This window comes from Astatotilapia calliptera, chromosome 3, assembly GCF_964374335.1.
Source record: "Astatotilapia calliptera chromosome 3, fAstCal68.1, whole genome shotgun sequence".
NCBI classification, from domain to species: domain Eukaryota; kingdom Metazoa; phylum Chordata; class Actinopteri; order Cichliformes; family Cichlidae; genus Astatotilapia; species Astatotilapia calliptera.
In genome coordinates, this window is record NC_137424.1 from 4,749,471 (window position 1) to 4,754,861 (window position 5,391).

Here is a 5,391-nt window from a genome sequence, read left to right on the forward strand (position 1 = left end):
GCTTAGCCTTAGCAAATGTTCAAAGAAAAGTCGTCACTTCCTGATAAATATTGTCACACTGGGGTTTTTGCAAATGATATCAGTGAGCACTGTGTGGCAGCTGGAGTCAGACAACTGAAGCTCCCACAATCAAGACCACAAACAGCTTTCAAAGGAGATTTGAAGCTTTTCTGGCAGCAAGCTTCATGATTTATGGGACTGGAACTGGAACAGAAACTACCTGATCACCAATGGTGAGCTGGCATGGAATTATTTTTATGACATTTTATCAAAGTTATAAATAAGCATGCCCATTAACACATAGTGAGTGAGCATGTTGTCTTCCCACGCAGTGAACAGCGGATGCTAATGTTTTTGTCACTTTTTACAGAGTCAAACTCAAAGTAAGGTCAGTGCTTCCACGCTTTAAACGCTGCACGCTCACACTCTCTCCACACTCGATAGATTATCCATTGTTCATCTGCACACAGCTGCGGTTTTAGTAACGCAGTGTGCTTACGGGAAAGTAACAGTAATCTAATTACCTTTTTTGCAATAGTAATCCCTCACTTTACTCGTTTCTTGAAAAAAGTAATCGGATTACTGCCCATCTCTGGTCGGAGCTGTGCACTTGTGGGTTCCACCTTGTGTACACGTTTATCTTTGCTGTGTGTACTTGTACCTCTGAGTGGAAGCTGAACTCTTGAGTTCGAGTATCGAAGCATCAGCTGTGACGTTAAAGTCCAAACAGCTCGTTCATTTGACGTGCAAATGAACGAAGGTAACGCCGTTTTCATGTGGATGTGTCACTGAGACACTTTCCACATCCACAGCTCACAAAATGGGAAAACTATAGAAGTATAACAATGAAGAAGTTACTATGTTACGGGTCCCAAGGATGAAGACCTCGATGACAAATATGTTACCTGTAAAAGCAGGTGAAGAGCAGAGTAAGGAAGACACGATGCGTCTCTGCTTTCCTCCAGAACGTGTCTGAGTCTGATTTATTTCACACAAATAAATGCTATAAAACACTAAACATGAGCTTTCAATATACTGTTCAGCTGGTTCCTCATTCACATCAATTACATTTACTTATTTCACAACATCAGTGAAATATACTCTTTTTAACTGGTTCAGTTTCTCAAGTTCACACTTCTTTCCATAACAGCTACATCCTTTTATCATATCAATAAACACATCACATTGTCTTCTGCAGTGTCTTACTGGCTAAACAGTTCTATTCAATAACAGCATTGGTAAATACATTACATTTGTTCCCTCCAGTAATTTACTGGCAAAATCACTATTTAGTGCATCATGAAACACAGCTTGTTTAATCAACCCATGAATGCCTCTGTTAGCTACACAGAGTTGCTCAGAGTGCTTGTGTTACACTAGCTAATCTACTCAGTCACTTTAACAGAACTATTAACATTCACATCTCACAGAACTGATTTGATTGGAGCATTACAACACGTTTGCACAGAGCATAGGAGCGCACTGACTCTGCTTCACGAGCGCTCCACCTAACGAGCGGGCTCGCGGTGCGGTCGCGCGGGACACTCCTCTGGTTTTCTCCCGTGTTTACATATAAATAACTTTGGCGGACCGCCTTAACTCTCCCATTCACATTAACGTGGGTAACCATGGTGACAATAAACAACATTTTCGGTGCGAGCACCGTGTACCGACCTGTAAAAGCAGGTGAAGAGCAGAGTAAGGAAGACACGATGCGTCTCTGCTTTCCTCCAGAACGTGTCTGAGGAAGCAGCGGAAGGTGGGCTCCACTTACTGCTCCCCGAAACCCCGGAGCAAGCACCAAAGTTCCGCCCTCACTGCTTTCTAACATAAAATGAATCCCTGTTACATGGATTTTCTATCCTCTTAAAGAAACTGAAAATAAATACATATAGCAATGAAAAATGTCCCGTTACATGAGTGTTTTACACAAAATAATATTCATGTGGTCATTCCCTCACAGGGGTGCCACAACTACACTGCTGTTTTGATAGAGACACAGTGTGTTTATCTAACTTGGCTGAAGCCAAAGTTCTCCAGACAAATTCAGTCTGTTTCTGCCAAGTGTGAACTCACTGGATGAGCGCCAGATACACAGAATCAAAAAGGGATAAATTCCTTTTCTTATGTCATGTTCCCGTCACAAACTGGCTCAAGGAGAGGGGAAGCAGGAGTCCACAGATGAAATGTTCCTATAAATAAAGTGGAATTTATTCAAACTTTACCAAAACTTCAACACATCAAATACAAGCAGTTCAGCAGGGAGTGGATGTGTGTTGCATGTGCCAGGTGGATGCAGAGAGAGGCCAGGGCCACGTTCAAACCTGAACACGCTGCACAGTGTTTTGTTCCATTTGTTAGGGATGAATGAAATGCTTCCTTGAAAGGATGTGTGCAGTCACCAGTGGGCGTGGAAGCATGTGCGCCCTCATTTGGTGGGTGTGCAAGAAAAGTCATCCTGTCACACAGCAATGCCTACATAAATCACACCACTCTGCTTAAAATAATAATGTTTAGTGAAGCAGGTGAAGCAAAGGGCTGCTTTTAATAGGCTGGGAGACCCAGGTGTGCTGCTTTAGCTGCTGAGCCTCTTATGACAGAACAGCGGAGAGTGGTAAGAAGGGAGGAGGGGGTCTGGCTGTGTTTGTGAACGATAGATGGTGTAACTCTGGGCATTTCTCTATCAAAGAGACGCTACGCTGTAAGGACATTGAGCTTACATTACATTACATTTGATTTATGTAATGAACACATTTTGAGCTCTTAAAGAAATATAACAAAGGAAAGCTGAACTACAATGATCCATGTAGCAAACACAAACTGTTATATCGCCTTTGGGCTTTTGGAGCCTTGACCTGACTTTTAAAAAAAGCGCGTTCATGCAAACATCGTCGGGTCTGCCGTGATATGTTTACAACGGGACTTCTGCTCCTGAACCTCTGCGCACAGCGTCTGCAGGTCGGGGCTGTACGAAGTCACTTTATCTCTACAGGACTGTAAGCTGTCGTCTGTGAGGCGTGAGCGTGTTTGTTTGAACACAGTTCACGGTGGAGAACAGCTGCTGACATAATGTGGATCCAAGATCCATAACTGGCCTACCTGGGGCTGAAAGTCTCCATAAATGCAGGCGTTTCGGCGGCTACACCGGCTTCCACGAGTGTGACGCTTATTTTGAGAAAATAATAGAATATAAATGTATTTTTATATTTCAATATCACAATAATCTTCCAATGTAGAACTACAAGTTAAAAAAGAAGTAACATAAATCAAATCCACTTCAGCTAAATACTTCTCATTTATTTCCATCTTACATGCTGTGACTGCAGCCATTCCCACATCTCTGTGAATGGGACTCATGGACATGGATCAGTGGTTGTTGATCAATGGTCCTGAGAATCTGCATAATTAAGATGAAGGAACGGAGCTCCCAGCCCATCGTTCCTGCAGCTGCTTTCAGTCTTTATGCAAATGTCCTGTTTGTAAGACTGAAACCTGCAGCTGAGACTGAAGACGTCACCTGATGATGACGACACGTTTCTCCCACAAAACGCTGCGTCCAGATGAACAGAAGCAACAGACTCACTTTCCTGGATGATTGAGATGCATCAAGACTTCATTGTGTGTTACTTCTCATTCAGCACAGACACATTATTCCTGTTAGGTCATGTCAGCTGTCACTCAGTACAAGCACAACTGTGAACAACACAAACTTCTCTTCAATGTGTCACAGAAACACTAAGTGTGAGAGCCTGTATGACACACAGGACAGACTGTAAGCTCTGCTGGCTGCACAGCACTTTGTAGCAGTTTTCCAACATGTCCTCCACCCGTGATGTCAGTGGTGGGACCCCAGTCACAGCACTCAGCACCACCTCCTTTAAATGGATTTTATAGCAGTTCCTCCCGTTACTCGGTGCAACGCTTCTTAAATGTGTTTTTGCAGGATAAAACACAGCAGGTGGTGTAGAGAGGACGTCAGCTGACGGAGCAGAGGGAGGCAGACTGTGGATAAATGACAGAGTGAGAGGAGAGCAACCATGACAGAAGCACAGGTGTGGCAGATAGAAGTGGCTTTATAGACACTTATTGTCAGTCCTCGTGCATGCTGTGGAAATAAGTGTCTGTGTCATGAGGTGACATGTGAGCTTATCTTTGGTCAATAAAGCTGAACGACCAGTTTTCACTTTGCTTGTTACGCTTGTTTAGTGACGTCTGGGTTTCTGTGGAGCCCGAATTTTGATGAGTTCTGGTGAAATCATCTGAGATCATCTGAGCATCGGTGAAGAGTCAGCAGAGAAAGTGTGGGACAGAAGTTTGCTTTGGACACATGGACTGAAATCAAAAAGTAACAAACAGGATTTCCAATGGACAGTATGGAGAAGTGAAAGTACACAAAGGCTGTGCTGGAACACGTGTGTTACACTTTTTGACAGCTGAGAACAAAACACAATATTTTGCATCATCTCTGCAGTGTCTCTTCTTTCCTCTGCTGTTGTGCTTTTAGCTCCAAACTGTTTCAAATGGTTTGTCAGCAAGCTGACCTCTGACCTCTGCAGTACTAACTCCTGACCCGTACAAAGAGCGGGCGTTTCTGACCTTTGACCTGCAGCTGTATGTCTCTCAGTCTCAGTTCTTCTCTCCGTCACTGATGGAGCAGGTGTAGTTGCTGCTGACAGTCAGTCGTTTGTTTTCTCAGAGTGAGGCTGAAGTCTGAACTGTTCAGAGCATCAGGTCTCATCAACGTGCGCTGCTGTAACGCCGCTTTGTCCTCTGAGATCACCAGGTATGAAACCTGAGTGCTGACAGAGCAGCATGTTCCCCCTCATTCACCTCCACCACCACAGCCAAGGCATGCTGGGAAACTGAGGACACACAGACGGAGAACTGAAGTGTCTGCTGTGTGTTCATCTCAGAGTCCTCACAGGTGACACATTAGCTCCAGAACACCAAGCCAGGTGTTTGAAGCCTGACAGGGATTCTTCCCATCCAGAGGGAGGATTTAGCTGCACAACAATGAACATTAGTGTGTAGTTTAGAAACACAGACTGTGCCTGCACTGCATCTAGTGAAGAAAAGTGTTACTGCCAGAGAACGAGGCTCCTTTAAAGCAGCTGATATTAAGGTTGAAAAATCAACAATAAGCTGATGTAATCAACGTTTCACAAAATGGTCAGCAGCTAAAATCTGGAGCCGTTCTTTGGTGGTAATTAACAGTTTGTTCTTGTTAGCTAATTATGTCATTAAAGGTAGCAGCAGAAGCCTTGTGTTGAAAGCCCATTCACTCACACATTCACACAGTATGTGTGTGTCTGTGTTACACTGTGGACATCCCTTCTGTTGGAGCGCCATCTTGTGGCAGGTTTAAGAAATGTTCTTCTTGTAAATCCAAAC